At 45.6% G+C, this 20475-nt stretch overlaps 1 protein-coding gene across 2 annotated transcripts in view; it reads right to left on the bottom strand.

The window, feature by feature from the left end:
* The window catches only part of LBR (lamin B receptor), a 704650-nt gene extending 696927 nt beyond the window's left edge, over positions 1-7723 (bottom strand). The window contains exon 1 of one of the 2 annotated variants that reach the window (XM_086926155.1): positions 7607-7723. The gene's annotated coding sequence lies outside the window, so the exon portion shown is untranslated. The remainder of the gene's footprint in view (positions 1-7606) is intronic. The other variant, XM_086926154.1, reaches the window with a different exon arrangement.
* Between the last annotated feature and the right edge of the window lie 12752 nt (positions 7724-20475).

Here is a 20475-nt window from a genome sequence, read left to right as displayed (position 1 = left end):
CTATCCCGGAGACTGTCCCTAGCACCCCTCCCACGCTTACAGCACACAATTACACTAAAATCACCAGTCCTGCGTTGCCATCAACTCTTTGCCGGCCTGTGAGCAGTGGGAGAGCGGGGGCTGCCTGCGCATGCGTGCCACTCTTCAGTTTTGTTTCCTTTGGACCAGCGCGAGCCCGTAGAAGAGAAGTGCCGCATGAAGTCCCGGGTCCCAGGAGGGGGCCCGTGTGAAGACCAGCGGGGAGACTGCGAGGCCCCCATGCCTATGGGGAGAGCTCCGCTTCTTCGTAGAGTGGGAGAGGAGCTCGAGTGCTCTGCGGGGCTCCCTTGGCAGATGGTGCGAGCCCGACTCCGGTGAGGTAAGAGGGGAGGGGGCGGGAGGGGCTGTGTGCCTGCATGTGTGTGCCTGCGTGTGCGTGTGTGTGTGTGTGCGCGCGCGCGCGTGTGCCTGTGCGTGCAGTGGATGGGGCCTGCCTGTGTGCGCGCCGTGTTTGCATGCAAGCCCTGCAGTCTCAGCAAGCGCGTTCGCTCCCGCGGTGAAATCCGACACTGGGAAAGCGCGTGACACTCTGCTGTCCACTTTCCTAAATACGGATGACATTAGTTGTCTTGCTGACAGCATTCATGCTTTCGCATGAATGCTACGTCAGCTCGACCTAAAAAATGACAATAATAATAAAAAACATGGAAATTCAAAATTGACCAGCAAAATTGATACAAATAAGGGGGACAGACAACAGTAAGACATCCAATTGTACAATACAAGGTGTATATTCAAACTCTGACACCCATGTGTTATGCACCGTCTTATAATGTATCAAAATGGCGACATTCTAAGACAACCTGAATCACTTCACAGTGCCTGGCCTTAAGATAGCGCTGCCTCAAAACTTTATGATCTGAAAACCTTCCAGTATAACCTCACAGTTCACATTATGGTGATGGTAGTCTTACCTAACTAGTGATTACCTAACTAGCGACTAGTAAGAAACGCCCTGTGAGACAGACCTCAGTCACCATAACTCCACCATGCCTTTGTTCCGAGACTCACCACCTCCGCAGTCTTCTTACCCCATTTTTCACATCTGAGCCAGTCACTAACGATCATGTCACGTCCTGACCTGACTTGGTCAGGGGAAAACTCCTATACTCTAGTCTACCCCCCCCCAACCTCTCCAAAACTGCTGCTAAATCATTCAAACACGCCACCCTAAAAAGACATCCTGAGACGCTGATATCCGACCTGCGCTTCAACACAGACAGTGGCATTTGCATAAATGACCTTATTTTCTACTCCAGAAGAACTGCTGCCTGGCGCAAATCCTTGGCCCACCTTCTTAACGTTCGCTCAATTAAAAACATTCCTTACAGCACCAAACTCACAATTGCTCCCTCCTCCTCCCTGCAAGCGGACCTCACCATCACCCTCTACAAAAATGGCATTGTTCTGATCCAGGCCTCAACCAATAATCTTAATAAATTCGCAGACCTTTTCATCCACCTCAGAAACCATGTGCATAACACAAATAGGGGAACCAACACCTGCACCAATGAGCCACCATCCTGCCTGCCTATTGCGCCCAGCCACCCGCATACCTCCCTCCTAGAGCTCCCACTATGGTTTTCCCTATCCCCCCCAGAATGCTCACAGACCTCGATTATAGACCCTCTCCTATACCCCTTATACCCCCCTCCCGATTCCCCCCACCAACCGGGAGTTGGGAACGCTCCCAGTGACCCCCGGTCCTCCAATGGCTCCCACCGCTGATCACCCTGACCATTATACTTTGTCCTCCGACACCTCAAACAGAACTGCCCCTAGACCTCCGACTGCCCCCACCCCCCAGCCAGCCATCCACCAATATCGCGAGCTAGGTACTCCTCCAAAGACCCTGGAGTCTGCACTAACCAACCTATCTCCCCTTCCTCCTTTACAGGCCCCCATGACTCCTCCTGAACCTCTGTCCCCTGCCCTCTAGGATCCCCAGCTTATACTGATCTTGAAACTCTGCACTCCAGAGCGGCTAAACTCACCCAGAGCATTCATAGCCCCATTCTGGACCTTATGAATCTCCTTCACCTTGCCTAGCTCTCCCTTGCTAACCTCAAGCCACCTCATACCTCCCCCCACCGAACACCGAGCCTCCCAAGCACCCACTCCGCTACCTCTGAGACATCTTCGCCCACGCAAACTAACTTGCCACCTCTTAGAGGAGGAATCCCGAGCTCTTGCACTCTTACAATGCTACCACCGCCACCTCTAATCCTCTAGACCTCACGGGAAACAAAATCCTTGCCATCCTCCAACACCATAACTCTGTCCAAGCCTTCCCCCGTCCACTAGATACGAGTCTTGAACACCCCATCAGCACGGTCGCCATCTACCCAAACAGTCTAGCTATCCTCCATAACAGAAGTGAGGTAAAAAGCAACCTCGTGCCTGTATTTCTGTCCATCCAGACTCCTGACACTCCCCCAGATCCCCCTATCCGGACTTTTAATCAACTGCCGGTCAGCAGTCAAGCATGCCGCTGATATTGCTGACCTCATCCTGAATATAAACCTAGACCTAGCTAGATTTACAGAATCATGGCTCAATGAATACTCTTCCCCTTGCCTGGACTTATTAGTCCCTCCCAATTACAACATCGCCACACTGGACAGACATTCCAACAGGAACGGAGGCGGCATTGCCTGCATCTACCGATCCTCCCTTCTTGTCACAGAACTCTTGTCGGACTCCACCGACTCATGCGAATACCTCGCAATCTCCATTTCCAGCAACTCATTACACCTTTGCAACTTGCATATTTTCTAACACCCTCCAGGTTCTAACGATTCTTTCACCGATCACCTCTTGGAAATCATCACAACTAAGATTTCTTCCAATGCCACAGAGATTTTCCTGGGTGATTTCAACCTACACTGGAATGACACTAAAGATCCCTACATCAAAGACCTCCTAACTGACCATGCCCTGACTCAAGCCTGCTCTCTGCCAACCCACTCAAAAGGGGGCATCCTTGACTGGATCATTTCCAAGGAATCCTCAGTTAACTTATCTCCATAGACCCATGTGACTGGTCTGACCACCACTCCATCTCCTTCATTTTACCTGGGTCCCACAAGATAAAGACATCGCAACTGGTGATTCCCAAACGCTGGACCAGAGACACTAAGAACCTTGACCTTATGAAACTGGAGGCTTGCTGCAAATCTGACTCCCCTCGCATATGACCACGGTCAGGGAGCGCAATGAACATTACTCGTCGTCCATTTCAAACATTCTAGATGACCTTGCCCCTCTAAAACTAAAAATAACACAAATCAAAGACAGAAACCCCTGGTTCCCTCAACATGGAGAGGCGATCCTTACGACAATTTGAAAGAATCTGGAGACAACACCCCTCTGCTAAGCATCTAAAACTTCTCCGCCAGACGAGAACCGTCCACAGCAAGCACGCCAAGAATAGACCCCGCAAGCTCTTTGAACTGGTCAAACGCCAATCTAATAAACTGGCTAAAACACCGAAAGAATCACCCAAATCTCTAATATCATCAGAGGAATTCTCCTCCTTCTTTGTGATAAAATCCTGGTGGTGCCTGGTGGAAGCGTGCACTGACGGCTGGTGGTGTGTGTGTGCCAGGTGAAAGCATGCACTGACGGCTGGTGGTGTGAGCCTGGTGAAAGCATGCACTGACGGCTGGTGGTGTGTGTGTGCCTGGTGAAAGCCTGCACTGACGGCTGGTTATGTGTGTGTGCCTGGTGAAAGCGTGCACTGACGGCTGGTGGTGTGAGGCTGGTGGAAGCGTGCACTGGCGACTGGTGGTGTTTGTGCCCGGTGAAAGCGTGCACTGACAACTGATGGTGTCTGTCTGGTAAAAGTGTGCACTAACGGTGTGGTTGTGTGTGGTTGTTTGTGTGTGTGTGTGGTTGTGTGTGTGTGTGTGTGGTTGTGTGTGTGTGGTTGTGTGTGTGTGTGGTTGTGTGTGTGTGGTTGTGAGTGTGTGTGGTTTGGTTGTGAGTGTGATTGTGAGAGTGTGGTTGTGAGTGTGTGGTTGTGAGTGTGGTTGTGAGTGTGGGTGTGGTAGTGTGGTTGTAGTGGTGTGGTTGTGAGTGTGGTGGTGTGGTGTGGTTGTGAGTGTGGTTGTGTGGTTGTGAGCGTGGTGGTGTGGTTGTGAGTGTGCTGGTGTGGTTGTGAGTGTGCTGGTATGGTTGTGAGTGTGTGGTGGTGTGGTGTGTATTTGTGTGTGGTGTTGTGTAGAACAGGGTGCTGGTGAGAGGTCTCGCTCATGGTACTGTAAGCACTTGTGAATGGCCTCTAGGCGCCTGCATGAACAGGATGCTGGTGAGAAGTAGTGATTTATTTGCAGTGCAGTCTCAATGCACCGTAGGCACTTGTATGGTAAGCCTATGATGTTGAGAATTACCGAATGATTAGCTCAGAATCACAGGATGTTGAGTGTCCTCGCCGAGACTCAAAACCGGTCCTCCAGCTTCAAGTTCGACTGCTCTAGCCGTTCGGCCTCATCCTCTTCCCTACTGGACTGCTTACCGGATTTTAGACTGTCTCGTGGAAAGTAAATAGTGAAACATTGAGGCACAAAAAGTGGACAATGAATGAACTAGGGGGTGGTGGAGATGTCACTCCTCCCACCTCTGCTATCCCGACAGGGAAAAAGAGGTAAAAAAAAAACACATTCTGCAACTGAATCAGGACGCATTGTCAGAGAACCTGAATAAAGTGGGCACCGGGCAGTGGTCCCGAGCGGAGAAGAACCCCATGTGTGCAACGCAGCGCAGCGTTACATGATAATAATAAAAAGGGAACAATGAATGAACGCAGGGAAGAAAAATGACTGGCGTGCGCATTTTGAAACTGCAGGGGGGGGATGTAGGTGAGAAAGAAACTGAACAGGAGGCTGTGATGCTCCTGTATGGCCTAGTATGGTGTCAAGTTAAATATCAAGGGACCCCTTGGAGCGCTGAAAGTGTGTGCTGGAGCATGGGCTAAAGCGATGTGTTGATGACCATTTACCCCATGTATGACGGTCCGTTGGGCAAAGATAGAAGCAGATCCTGTGTGAAACAGGAGCAGATAGATGCCTCGGGATAGTGAGGGTCCTGTAAGTAGGGACAGGAGGGTGGGGGAGTAAAAGTAAATAGCCTGCATGCTAGAGATGTGGCAGCGCCAGCTCTTGTATTACCGGCAGGAACGTGTGTGGGGTCATTGTGCATAGGTTACCGTGGAGTCTTATGTGAATCTGTGTGATGCAGAGTACTGGTGGAATGAAGGCCGGTGGTGTCAGCTGCATACCTAGGCTGAAATGATTGACAATGTACAGCATACCGTTGCTATAGTCGCCCTACATTGGCAGGGTATGTCCAGACACGGGTCCCATGCTCACTGCGCCTATGGATTCAAGCTAGCCTGGTTGATACGGGGCGTTACCGCGAAACCGTCCCAAAATACTTGTCTACAATCCAGGGAGAACCTGGCTTGGTAGTTAGGGCTGCACTGCTCCCATGAAGAGGGTCACAACTGATTTCCATATGACTGAGTCCATATTGGAGTGGCATGGTGGGCAAAAAAAAACAATGGATTTTACCCAGATCCGTGACTGAAGGTTTATGTTTGACAAAGTTGAGCATTTCTGTTCATCTTTTTGTGAAAGGCTGGACAGCAAGCATTGGCCAATGTAGAGCATGAAAAGAGGTAATTACTAGGAGTAAGTACATGCGGGTTTATCTGCCTTCATTAAGATAGGATTTAAAACACTTTAATGCCAACCCCAACTAACTATGCTGCACTCGCCTGATCACTTCTATAAGTGATCCCTTTGGTTCACGGCCGTGAGGGATGTTAATTAGGGGGGAGGAGAAGTAAGTTAGGCCGAGCCCGCTGGGGGAAGCAACAGATGGCTTTGGTGTGGACGAGCTTCGTGCGCTGGATGGAAAGCGCGTGCAGCAGGGGGCGGAGCGGATCCCGCTGAAGTGACAGAGTTGCATCAGGAAAGCTAAACCATCAGGCGGATGCGCGTTCACGATCACATGCACTTGTGGAAATCCGCCGGCTGGTTTAGCTTTCCTGATGCAACCCTATAATTCTCACTATTCATTCCTTGCGGAATGGAATAGCGAGACCTAAAAATATTATCAATTGGAATGGATCTACATGGTAATACAGAACAGCCATAACAGCAATACCCCAGCATCAATGTAATAAATGTGAAATAAATCTCTCGAACTCAAATAATAGCTTTAAATTTATTTTGAAAATTGAACCATATTCCTCCAAACATCAGCTGTTGAGTTCTTAAAATACATCCATTTCCGTCTTAAATACATGCTTTTTAATTTTGACATACAAATAATACTTTAACTAAAAGGCTTTTATGTTTATTGGGCTGAGCTGTTCACAGGTAGCTGGAGAACTATTGGTAGCTCACATTAGCGGAACCTGAATGGTGGTTTGTCGGTTTGATACGTGTCTACATGCCAACCCGCCTGATTTAGTAAGATGATAGCAGTTTAACCCGCCCCACACCATGCAAGTCTTGTCCTTGTACCCGATTCACATGTCAGCAGTACAGTATTGTGTCGGCATCCTCTTTGAAAACGGATCTGAAATAACATGTTGCACTAGTTTTAAATACGGCTTGCGGCTGGGTACACCACATTTTAGGTCAAGTTTTTTTAGTAGTCAAGTAAGGGGAGTTAAAAGTGTAGCGCGTTCCTCAAAATGTTATACTCGCAAACTACTCCAAAAATTGTGCTGTTTAAAGATGTCAGTTTCAAAACTCAAGAACAGGTGGCAGAAAACACAACACTATAAACACGTTTAAATATGCGGTCTTTCTCGCTTCTCTTTAAAAGAAAATTGCAAAAAAGCCTTCCTACTACATTCCAAGAAAGAAAAGGGATCGCGGTTCCTACTCAACAGAGGTATGCCGAACTATCTCCCGAGGCCATACATGAGGAATGCACCTACATGCCAATGTTTTCGAGCACGCAGAGATAGATGTTATGCAGGACCCACTGAGCTTCTTTCTCCGCAGCCTTCTTTGCAGCGAATGCTATTTTAAAAGATGCGGGTTAAAGAGCGGTATAAGGCATGAGCGCCATAATCATAACATGATAAGCTCACATTCCGTTTGCTATAAAAACACAGCATGTAATTTAAACAACAGAAAATTATTACAAACAAAACATCTATATGAAATTTGCAAAAAAAATTGCAATACAGATTTGTACGACAAATTAAGCCGAGGCGGCGGCGTAGAAAGTAGTACACTGAACAGTGGTTATAACGGTATTTTGCAGCAAGGTTCAGCGAGACAACCGAAACGACAACGTAACGGAGCCACCACCCACTTAAAGGAGGGAGGCAAAGTCACAACCGACAGGTGTTTTCAATGCGCACAAGTCTAAAATATACAACAAATAAGCAATGACCACGGAAATGGCTGAGGTCCTCTGCAGGACGCCCTCGCACCCGCCCCAAAGCATACAATTCAATAATACATGCACCCGTGAAATTACCCGCAACAAAAAGTTTACTAGCCGAAGACAATGCGGCGAATTAAATAAATAGTGGCTTTCTTACCTCACTGTCCTGGGCGGATCAGTAATTTAAAACTTTAAAATTCGTAGCGGGCGCCTTTACCTTTAATGAAAAACTCTTGCAACTGAGGATGCGCTGTTTTTTTTTTTTAGGTTTCTTTTTTTACCCTCAAAACAAAATGAAGGCACGGAGCCCGCCTCCCTCCGGCGGCGCCAAAGGTTGTGATTGGTCAAAGCGAGACACTTCCAACGGCTCCCGGCCGGCGGTTGGTGGTGATCCGTGGGCGGGAGGAAGGGCGGAGCTTTGTGAATTCTGCGCCACAAGTCCTGGTGCCTTGGGGCCGACGGTCGGTACGTTAGTTCACGGCAGGCGACAACTACCTAAAATGGTGGAAGCGCTCGGTGCGCCTACAGAGCAGTGTTTGCTGCACCATAGTGTTCCCATTTTCTGCGCCGTTCTGTATTTTATTTAACTTAATTCTGTGGGACAGCTAACGGGATGTTTTTCTTAACCTGATATTTTTTGAGCACGGGTTCTCAGATGAGGAGGAGGATTGTCGTTTTATTGCATGCCATTGTGTGTTACTGGGGCTAGTGGTGATAAGAGGGGCTCGTCAATATCTTCCCAGAGCCCTGTCCAATGGATGGAGCGTTTTACATTTTTTCGTGTTTTAAGTACGTTTATTTACGAGGATGTTAACCTTGTGTATTTTACGATATGAATGTCCTCGTTTTTGTATTATAACAATATCGCCTTTTATATGCAACTCGTGTTAGTTACGTCGTTCTTGCGTGACAGTGTAGTATTTAACTTGTAGTAAGTACGCTTCCCCACATCAGTTGGTCTGCAACATTCACCAGGTCGCTGATGCAACTTGTATACATAACTGGCACACTCGAGGGTAAAAGGTGTAGTCATTCCTATATTTAATCGGCCTCCCTGAGGTGTAGTCCTTATTCCTATATCTTATCGGCCTCACTTTTACTCCCTCCGTGTGCTGGCCATCAAGTTTCTATTTGGTGTCGAAAAAAATGTTAAAGCGCTTAAAACCACATGATGGGTTTTAAAGCTCAATTCACTATTATTTCTTTTTCTCGCTAGGCCTCGTGCCTTCCTCTAGTTTTCGTAATTCACGATTGCCCCATTGATGATTGCGTTTCATCGTCCTCTCATTCCCCTAAGTATCTCTTCCTTCACCTGCCTCTACCTACACCACCTTGTCTAGTAAGGAATTAAACAAATTGCATGTCTTTGTTATTGTATGAACATTGAGCCCAAGTTCCGAATGGTCCTCGACTCCAGCAACTGCTATGCAGAAGCGTTTGGAGCTCCCAGGGTGAGGAGGAGAATATAAGGAAGCACATGTTAAATATAAATAATTCCACACCAGGTGAGTGTTGGCATAAGAGATTCTATGGTTAAAAAGGCCCACACGCAGGTGACTACAGGAGCATGTTGAACACAGGACGCCCCAGATCAGTTACGCATAGATGTTCTAATGCATCATTTATGTGAAGACAAACATTTCAAATAATGACATCACAATTCAGGTAAACCAATAGGACTATCATATGTAAAATACATTACGAAAGATATTCTAGAGAATACAAGCATAGGAAATGTAAATAACATTTACAACATCTCCCTTTTACAAAATATAAAAATAATTAATACAAAACAAAATCTTAAATCGATACGGCATTCCTACCAGGTGTTCTCCCTCCATAACTTATCTATGAATTATGTACAACATCAGCATTTAGGTACTTAAGTGTTTCATTATTAACTTCATGTCCAAATGAATGGCTAGTCTGATTATTTGTTTAAGATTCAAAACCATCTAATTCCACCATTGTCACTAGTATGCAAAGAAGAGTACCATTTAGGTTCTTCTTTGTTCAAACTTTCTTCGATTTTTGTCAATACGATTCCGATGAATTCTCCAATCTACTTAACTGAATCTTCCCTAGATCTTTAATAAAATATAAATTTTTTTCTTACATGACGCTAATAATTCTTCCTGATTAGGTTTGAGTTTGATAACCTTGCTTTTTCATCACCACCTTTTTTTCCACCTAGTAACACCGATCCTTTCGAAACCTCATTGACTTGGTAAGGTTTAGTGTATTCAGATTCACGTTTTTGAACTCTTGTAGGTTTTGTGACAACCCAATCATCCTATCTATTAACCCTTTAAGTGCTGCGGTCTGCCAACGGTCGTCGCGAGCACTACCTTGCCAATGCTACGCACGACCGTTGGCCTACGGGGCCGCACCCGTTATTCGAACGTTCAGCACTGGGCGCTGAACGTTCAACGCTCCTAAGGAGTTAACTTAATTACAGTTTTGTTGGTGACCTCTCAGTCTCTTACATAATCTGTCATTTTTTTCTTTTTTCAATTGATCATAAATTATTTTACTTTTAACACTTTTTGTATAAGAAATCAAATGTAGGTTTGAGCATGGAAATAGTCTCCCCCTCATTAAATACAATTTTTGTCTTGTAATTTCATTACTGGATTATTGCAACCATTTACCTTCTCTCTTAAAAGCTCTCAAAAGGTATATGTGAATCAATAGCCAGTTAAACACCTTCTTTTAACAAGCACTGGCGTTGCCAATAGGTCTCGCAGTAGGAAAGTTGGAGCTATTACAATTGCAAATAACAATGCCTTTTATTTTTGTTTTCATTTTAAAAATATAAAGGGCTTTGTCATTTACAAAACCAAAAGCTCCAACTTTCCTACTGCGAGACCTATTGTGCACTGCACAGTATGGGTGAAAGTGGCACTGCGTGGGTGTGAGTGGCTTTGAGTGAGTGGCGTTGCGTGGGTGAGTGGCGTTGCGTGGGTGAGTGGCGTTGCGTGGGTGAGTGGCGTTGGGGGTGTGAGTGGCGTTGGGGGTGTGAGTGGCGTTGGGGGTGTGAGTGGCGTTGGGGGTGTGAGTGGCGTTGGGGGTGTGAGTGGTGTTGGGGGTGGGAGTGGCGCTGGGGGTGTGAGTGGCGTTGCGTGGGTGTGAGTGGCGTTGTGTGTCTGAAAGTGGCACTGCGTGGGTAAAAGTGGCACTGCGTGGGTGTGAGTGGCGTTGCGTGGATGAGTGGCGGTGAGTGGGTGAGTGGCGGTGCGTGGATGAGTTGTGTTGCTTGGGTGAGTGGCTTGGTAGTTTAGTCTGCCCTGTTCCCATGATGCACTGGGCCAGGGACAGACTGATTTGCATATAGCCAGGTTCTGAGCTGGGATGGGGCAGTGAGATAAATAACGGTGATGGATCAAGCCCTGATCTTTGGACTGGGTAAGAGTGGTCTGTTTAACTCAGACACTCTGTTCATCACCACCCCCTTTTCTAAATCGTTTTTGGCCACTATAGGTGTGGCAGGGTATACTCAGACATGAGTCCCTTTCTCACTGCTCCATCAGGATTCAAGCAAGCCAGGCCGAAGAAGGCTGAAATGCCAGAAACCGGTCCCCGGTAGCTTGTCTCCTTTCTGGTGAAGAATTGGCTTGGTAGTTTAGTCTGCCCTGTTCCCATGATGCACTGGGCCAGGGACAGACTGATTTGCATATAGCCAGGTTCTGAGCTGGGATGGGGCAGTGAGATAAATAACGGTGATGGATCAAGCCCTGATCTTTGGACTGGGTAAGAGTGGTCTGTTTAACTCAGACACTCTGTTCATCACCACCCCCTTTTCTAAATCGTTTTTGGCCACTATAGGTGTGGCAGGGTATACTCAGACATGAGTCCCTTTCTCACTGCTCCATCAGGATTCAAGCAAGCCGGGCCGAAGAAGGATGAAATGCCAGAAACCGGTCCCCGGTAGCTTGTCTCCTTTCTGGTGAAGAATTGGCTTGGTAGTTTAGTCTGCCCTGTTCCCATGATGCACTGGGCCAGGGACAGACTGATTTGCATATAGCCAGGTTCTGAGCTGGGATGGGGCAGTGAGATAAATAACGGTGATGGATCAAGCCCTGATCTTTGGACTGGGTAAGAGTGGTCTGTTTAACTCAGACACTCTGTTCATCACCACCCCCTTTTCTACATCGTTTTTGGCCACTATAGGTGTGGCAGGGTATACTCAGACATGAGTCCCTTTCTCACTGCTCCATCAGGATTCAAGCAAGCCGGGCCGAAGAAGGCTGAAATGCCAGAAACCGGTCCCCGGTAGCTTGTCTCCTTTCTGGTGAAGAATTGGCTTGGTAGTTTAGTCTGCCCTGTTCCCATGATGCACTGGGCCAGGGACAGACTGATTTGCATATAGCCAGGTTCTGAGCTGGGATGGGGCAGTGAGATAAATAACGGTGATGGATCAAGCCCTGATCTTTGGACTGGGTAAGAGTGGTCTGTTTAACTCAGACACTCTGTTCATCACCACCCCCTTTTCTACATCGTTTTTGGCCACTATAGGTGTGGCAGGGTATACTCAGACATGAGTCCCTTTCTCACTGCTCCATCAGGATTCAAGCAAGCCGGGCCGAAGAAGGCTGAAATGCCAGAAACCGGTCCCCGGTAGCTTGTCTCCTTTCTGGTGAAGAATTGGCTTGGTAGTTTAGTCTGCCCTGTTCCCATGATGCACTGGGCCAGGGACAGACTGATTTGCATATAGCCAGGTTCTGAGCTGGGATGGGGCAGTGAGATAAATAACGGTGATGGATCAAGCCCTGATCTTTGGACTGGGTAAGAGTGGTCTGTTTAACTCAGACACTCGGTTCATCACCACCCCCTTTTCTAAATCGTTTTTGGCCACTATAGGTGTGGCAGGGTATACTCAGACATGAGTCCCTTTCTCACTGCTCCATCAGGATTCAAGCAAGCCGGGCCGAAGAAGGCTGAAATGCCAGAAACCGGTCCCCGGTAGCTTGTCTCCTTTCTGGTGAAGAATTGGCTTGGTAGTTTAGTCTGCCCTGTTCCCATGATGCACTGGGCCAGGGACAGACTGATTTGCATATAGCCAGGTTCTGAGCTGGGATGGGGCAGTGAGATAAATAACGGTGATGGATCAAGCCCTGATCTTTGGACTGGGTAAGAGTGGTCTGTTTAACTCAGACACTCGGTTCATCACCACCCCCTTTTCTAAATCGTTTTTGGCCACTATAGGTGTGGCAGGGTATACTCAGACATGAGTCCCTTTCTCACTGCTCCATCAGGATTCAAGCAAGCCGGGCCGAAGAAGGCTGAAATGCCAGAAACCGGTCCCCGGTAGCTTGTCTCCTTTCTGGTGAAGAATTGGCTTGGTAGTTTAGTCTGCCCTGTTCCCATGATGCACTGGGCCAGGGACAGACTGATTTGCATATAGCCAGGTTCTGAGCTGGGATGGGGCAGTGAGATAAATAACGGTGATGGATCAAGCCCTGATCTTTGGACTGGGTAAGAGTGGTCTGTTTAACTCAGACACTCTGTTCATCACCACCCCCTTTTCTAAATCGCTTGGGTGAGTGTGGCATTGCATGGGTGATAGTGGGCTTGCGTGTGTGTGAGTGGTGTTGCGTGTCTGAAAGTGGTGCTGTGTGGGTGAAAGTGGCACTGCGTGGGTGTGAGTGGCTTTGCGTGAGTGAGTGGCGTTGCGTGGATGAGTGGCGTTGCGTGGGTGAGTGGCGTTGCGTGGGTGAGTGGCGTTGCGTGGGTGAGTGGCGTTGCGTGTGTGAGTGGCGTTGCGTGTGTGAGTGGTGTTGCTTGGGTGAGTGTGGCATTGCATGGGTGATAGTGGGCTTGCGTGTGTGTGAGTGGTGTTGCGTGGGTGAGTGGTGTTGCGTGACAACTGCAATAATCTGATCTTCTATGTTTAAAAGCTTCTATATGTTAAAGACGCTTAAAAAAATAAAAAAGTTTTTCTTTATCATAGTGTTTGTTGTTGTTTACGTGCCAACCATTTTCAGGGCTCGGCTCGTGCATGGTCACATTGACTCCTCAAACTCTCGGCTCGCCGCTTAATTTTGGGCTCGCACATATCCAATTCTAACTACAACCCCCAATTCAAACGTGGGCAGAGCAAAGCGACACTTAAAGCAAGCCCACGGAATGGGACAGCGCTCCTCAGCAGTTGATAACAGAACACATCCCCCGCCCTCATGTGTCTGCTTTAGGCATAGGCGAGGGACAAGGATAGGTTATGCGAGAGCGAGGGAGAGAAACGGAAATATTAGGTGTGTTTACGTGAGAGAGAACCAGAGGTCGGGAGATGGGAGACAATTTAAGAAGGGGCGAATAGAATATGAGTAGGAGAAAGAGGGGCAAAGTGAAACATAACAGGGACGAGGAGAGAATGGCATGGGAGAGAATGAGGAAGCAAGCAACGGAGGCATAAGCATAACGAGGGACAGCGGGAGAGAAAGGTGAAGAATATAAAGTGTTACAAAAAAGTGGAGACAAATTAAAGGGGCAAAGAGAGCGAGATAGAGGAGCGGGAGAATGAGTTAGATAGAGACAGAAGAAACAGAGAAGAAGATGGCGCTAAAGAAAAGGATTCAGTGAGAAAACGGGGGGGGACGAGCAGTACGATACAAACAAAACACGAGAGAAAGATCTAACACGGAGTCAGACAGAATGATCGACAGTACAACAAAAATATACAACAAGACGGAGGGGAAGGCAGAGAAGGCCAGCTAGCTCAGAGGCAGACAGTTTATCAACCACGGAATGGTGAAAGGCCGGACTTGAAAGCATGTGGTGAAATGGAAGTAAACCAGACGGCAAGGCTGTGATTGCGTGGAGAGAGAGGGGAGGTGCTGGTGTGGGAGGGGGGAGGAGTGCTGCTAGGGCAAGGCTGTGATTGCGTGGAGAGAGAGGGGAGGTGCTGGTGTGGGAGGGGGGAGGAGTGCTGCTAGGGCAAGGCTGTGATGGGCGCTAAAGAAAAGGATTCAATGAGAAAACGGGGGGGGGCGAGCAGTACGATACAAACAAAACACGAGAGAAAGATATAACACGGAGTCAGACAGAATGATCGACAGTACAACAAAAATATACAAGACGGAAGGGAAGGCAGAGAAGGCCAGCTAGCTCAGTGACAGACAGTTTATCAACCACGGAATGGTGAAAGCCCGGACTTGAAAGCATGTGGTGAAATGGAAGTAAACCAGACGGCAAGGCTGTGATTGCGTGGAGAGAGAGGGGAGGTGCTGGTGTGGGAGGGGGGAGGAGTGCTGCTAGGGCAAGGCTGTGATTGCGTGGAGAGAGAGGGGAGGTGCTGGTGTGGGAGGGGGGAGGAGTGCTGCTAGGGCAAGGCTGTGATTGCGTGGAGAGAGAGGGGAGGTGCTGGTGTGGGAGAGGGGAGGAGTGCTGCTAGGGCAAGGCTGTGATGGTGTGGGAGGGGGGAGGTGCTGGTGTGGGAGGAGTGCTGCTAGGGAAAGGCTGTGATTGCGTGGAGAGAGAGGGGAGGTGCTGGTGTGGGAGGGGGGAGGTGCTAAGGCTGGGCTTGCGAGAGGCTGGGCTTGCATGCGATGCGCGTGCATGTACACGGGAACTGCATGAAAACCGCGGGGCTGAAAGCCCTTTGGTTTGAAGATGTTTTCGCCACTTGAATTCTCGCTCCGCTCGATGCGCTCGCGCACATCGATAGGTCGCGAGACCTAAAAATCTGTTAGTTTCTGTACCTGACCATTTGAAGAAGGGACTATATAGTGGTGTCTTCTCTTATTCCTAAATTTTTCAAAAACTTTTTCATTTTGTCTGAAACAATTTGTGTATCATCGTCTGACAATTACTTTTGGTTGACCTTCAATAGCAAACATTTTCTTCAGAAAATCAACCATGTCAGTTGTGATGTTTGGAGTGAAAGCATAGTGGATCCATTTAGAATTGTAGTCTGTCAACACAACCCATTTTTTTTTTTTTTACAATTTTCAAGGATAGTAAATGGTCCTGATAAATCAATGCTACTTTGACCCGAGGTCCATCAGGTAATTCCACAAACTGTAATTCTTTCTTCCTTAACTTCCAGTGTTTGCATTCAAACATTCCTTGCAAAAATCAACATGCTTATGGACTTCTGCATTCATGCCTGGCCACCAATAATATTGTTTTAACCCGTTGGCTGCAGTGCTAATTCCGCTGCAGTGCTGGGGGGTGAGCGTGGCGGCGCCGCCGCCATGCTTGTGACGGAACCACGCCGTCCTGAGTCAGGGTGAGCTGTGCTCATGATGACGTGGTTCCGTCACGACCTCGCCCACTCGCTAAATCGCCCGCACAGGCGGGGAATCAGTACCACTTGGGCGGACCGGCCGCAGCATGACGGAACCACGCCGTCATGAGCACACGCCGCCCGTGGCTTATGACGGCGTGGTTCCGCCATGGGCAAGAAAGGGGTTAATAAGTTCTTTGTGGCACTTGAACCAGAATGTCCGTTGTGAGCAATACTAATACGTTTTTTTTCTTCTTAAACTGTAAGGTGGAATAAAAAGATCATACCTCATCAAAAACTCATTCGCCGCACTCAACTCATCTGCTACTTGTAGATAACATTTTAATTCATGTGACCAGTTTCTTTGTGGTGGCCACTTTCCAGTTACATGATCAATCACTTTCTGTAAAGTCAGGTCTTTTAGTAAACTGCCTCTCCATTCCAATTCTGTTATTACTCCTTCACACATCTCTACTGCATCAATATATGCCACACCACATTGTTTGTTCCCTACAATCTTCTTCAGTATCCTGCACAAGCAATCGGAATTTGTATTTGTATTTGAGCTTATATAGCGCACAGCTACCCGCAGTGGGTTTCCCGGCGCTTGCTTAGGGAACCCGTCCTGGTATTCCCCTGTGAGATAACCCCGGCAGGGTATCTACAAGGTGAAAGCCAGGCATCCCGCCGCGAGGGGCCGTTGTGGAGATTAAGCAAGCTATTGCCCAGAGTCGCAGAGTGTGAACCCGTGAGTCGAGAAGGCACCGGAGCGAGAATTATCAAGTCCGTGGAATTTTTAGCCCAAGACCCGCCGAGGCGGGGAATTGAACCCTGGTCCAGGGCCGATCTCAGCTTCCGGGTCTGCCGCCTCTAACCCCTGAGCCACACTTCTCCACAATTAAAAATCTGCCCTGCAATTTTTCCCTCCGGGTATGTCTGATGTTAAAATTAAACTCTTGTAGTTTGGGTAAAGGATGACTAATCTTTATGATGCCATACCATTCCCTCATCCACAACCATACATCATGTATATAAGTGATTTGTGATCAGTTACTGTTTCAAATTCTTTTCCCCAAAGGTACGTTTTTAATTTCTCAACCACCCAGACACATGCCAAAGTTTCTAGTTCGATGGTACTGTAAAACATTTCAGCACCTTTTAATCTTCTACAAATGTATGCAGTAGTGTATTCTTCATTACCTTACTTTTGGCTAAAAACGGCACCAATTCCAACACAACTTGCATCAACAGTTAGTATATTTGTCCAATTAGTGTCATAAGGATGTAAAGCTGGTGCTCCAACAATTGCTTTTTTAATTGCCTCAAATGACAAATCTTGTTCTTGTCTCCATTCAAATTTGAACCCCTTTCCCATAAGTTTTCTCGGCATATCGGTTTATAAAACGAGAATAATACTTGCTCAGACCCATGAATTACTTCAAGGTGTCTTTATCAAATGGTCTTGATGAATCTCTATTTGCTCTAATTAAATCTTTTTTAGGCCTGATACCATCACTAGTTAATAAATGTCCAAGTTAGTCAATGCTTTTTTGCGAAAACTTGCACTTTTTTTGAAATAGTTATACCTTTTTTCTTTTAAAATAGAACAGTATCTAATCTTTAGTTATGCTCTTTGTTTTTTTTACTCCATGAACATCATTAAATAGCGTATCCATTAGTTTTTGGAAATCACTAGCGGAAGACTCCTAAACCAAATGGCAATCTTACATACCTATAGACACCAAAAGTTGTAAGATCCTTTGACTCCTCAGCTAATTTTATCTGATGGCATGCAGATTTAGGGTCAATCAACAAAAAAAATGTAGAACCTGAAATGGATACTAATTTTTTTTGAATTTTAGGGAGTGGATGACCATTCACAACAATGTTCCCGTTCAATGACCTCAAGCCTGCATATAGTCTGATATTGCCATTTTGGGGGGGGGAAACCACAATAACCGAAACCCATTCTTATGAATCTGTCCCTTTGATTACTCCTTCACAAAGTTTGACTAATCCGTTTTTCAAACCTTTCCTTACTGAAAGTGGAACAGGTCTGACCTTGTGTGTAACTGGTATAGCACCCTCGTTTAGTTTCATCAAGTGTTCAAATCTTTTATACAGCTAATGTGTTCTCCGAACACGTAACTTTTTCTGAGAAGAGGTAGCAGGTCCATATTAACACACTAAACGTTTTAATATAACACCAAGTATCGCCAAATCTTTCCGTCCAACAGTGTTGCATCCTTTTTTTGCAACATGAATTTTAGTTATAATTACTCTACCTTTAAATTTCAGATGGTCATTAAAAAAAAAAACTACCATGTCTATTTTAAAGTCTCCAAATGCTTTTGGATTTACATCAGTATATTTTAATTAAACATCGTCCCAGAGTTTGTCAAAAATACAATCAAATATGATTGTAATGGGTGAATCAGAATCAGCCAATACTTCTAGTTCAACATTTCCTATATGTACACTACCTAAAGGTGCAACTATTACTATCTGGTGTATTAACAGTCAAAACAATATTATAACAAATCAGTTCATCAATACTGTTGATTTTTACTTTACTGCTAACATTACTCTTATTATTTTTGCAGGATGTTGCCAAATACCCCACTTTCTTACATTTTATGCAACGTTTACCGATTGCAGGACAACCTTGATAATCAGCTGAATGATTTTTTTCAACCGCACCTCTAGCATGCACATGTTTTACCTTCATAAACTCATCTTTTGTTTCTCTCATTCCCTTTTTGTTCAATTCTCCTCTTTTACTGCAAAGCAAAAACATTAGTACTGTTCACTGCCTCATTTGATAAAACCATAGAAAATAACATAGTTCGCTCCAGTCCTTTTGCTATGTCAATAACTTCCTGTAAACTTGGATTGTGACATCTTTGTGTCTTTCTTGAATCTTTGAAAATCAATGAAATACGAATTGGTCCCTGATGTACGTGTCAACCGTTTCATTGTATTAACAGTTTGTTGCCAGTACTCTTAACTCCACAATATATTCCTCAAAAGTCTCATTTTCATTCTGTTTATGCATAGCAAATTTTTGTGTATACAGACCATTATGTTAGGCTCTTCTGAAAATTGCTTCTCAATCCTTTTCACTGCTTCTTGATATACATCAAGTGGAATGAACTGCCCTTGTGTTTTTTCACACTCTGGCAGACTGTTAAAAATGTCCTGACCAGCATTACCCAACGATCCAAACATAATTGCTTTCTTTATCTCAGCACTATATGCTTTTCCATTGATACCAACTACATTTTCAAAAGACCTATGCCAGTTCTTTGAACGTATGGGAGGTTTTCCTGCTTCACTTAAATGTGCTTGTATACATATTGCATTGCTTTGCGCCATTTTTAGATGCTTTAAATATATTAATATACTAGTATTTTATTTTAAAGTTGCTTTTCTTCAAATCTGCCACTAGAATCTTCAACCTAGTATAGAAGTCTTAATATTCCTCTTTAATAATGTTCCTTGCATTTATTTTAGTTATGCACTTACATTTGTTTTTCTTACCAGAAAATGCAGTTAAATTTCCTCTATGCAATGTTCCGAATAGCTTGCATTGCGCTTCAATGTTCAAAATGGGGGCATGTTTTTACGTGCTTGGTGCTACAGTAGCTGTAATTGACCATACGTGCTGAAGAAAGTTACACGTGAGGTTGAGGAAGAACAAAAGCTGCCTCTGCGTTGCGCGTGAAGCGTAACTGTCAAATCCTACAACGTTAAGTATGCTTTTCACGCAAACTAAACTTCTTTCAACGTGGATTATAAAATGTATCTTTTCCGCGTTGATGAATGCTGCTTTAGTATTCTTTGTCGAGAAATAGCCGCGTGCAATGTTTCTTTAAAGAGAAAAACCACAGTGCTGTTAGACCGGTCTTCCTCCAATTAAACCGTCACCAATTTAAGTCGGAAATGAGGCTGTAAAAGTGATACTAGATGTTTATTAAATAAGTAACATCTTAAAAAGGCCCAGACGTGGGTAAATACAGGAACATGTAGAAGACAGCACGCCCCGGATCACTTATGCATAGATGTTCCAATACTTCATGTTTACGTGAAAACAAACATTCCAAATAATGGCATCACAATGCAGGTAAACCATATTCTAGAGAAAACAAGCATAGGAAATGTAAATAACATTACAACAATGGTGAACAGAAATGCTGTACTAAGAAACCTTACGTGTACAATTGCATCTAAAAATAAAATGAATATATGTCTAGCCATGATGTTGGTTAACATTTAAATGCTTATTCTTTAATGGCATAGATTCATTGTGAGAAATTGTAGTTTCTAAGTTCTCTGCACCTCGACTTGTTTGTTCAACTAAGGGGTTGTTATCCATCTGAACAGACTAACCCGGCTCAGTGAATGTCATGTAAAATAGTAGTTGAAGGACTAGGTAAAGACAATGAGGATTCTTCATCCTGTACACATGAACTACTACCACAGCTTTCATCCTCATGGACAGGAGAACTTGAATCACAAGGAAGTGAAACGTTCCTGTCTTTGGACCTTGGGTTGCTATTGAACCAATATGATGGATCAATTACTTAATCACATTGTGCATTGTTCCATGATTTTCCTATCCTAGAAATAGTTTAAAAGACATTTTCCCCCACCACTCCTCTTGTTGTTTAACAGCAGAGAACCTTTTGGAGACTTTTTGACCTGAAAAGGTGAAGAAAAAATGGATCTACCCCATTTGGCTTTAATTGAACTTTTAATCATCACCCAATCTCCTGTTTTAAAAACGTGTTCTTTTGTTTTCT

Source organism: Lissotriton vulgaris, chromosome 6, assembly GCF_964263255.1.
Source record: "Lissotriton vulgaris chromosome 6, aLisVul1.2, whole genome shotgun sequence".
Classification (NCBI taxonomy): domain Eukaryota; kingdom Metazoa; phylum Chordata; class Amphibia; order Caudata; family Salamandridae; genus Lissotriton; species Lissotriton vulgaris.
This window is presented reverse-complemented; position numbering and strand designations above follow the sequence as displayed.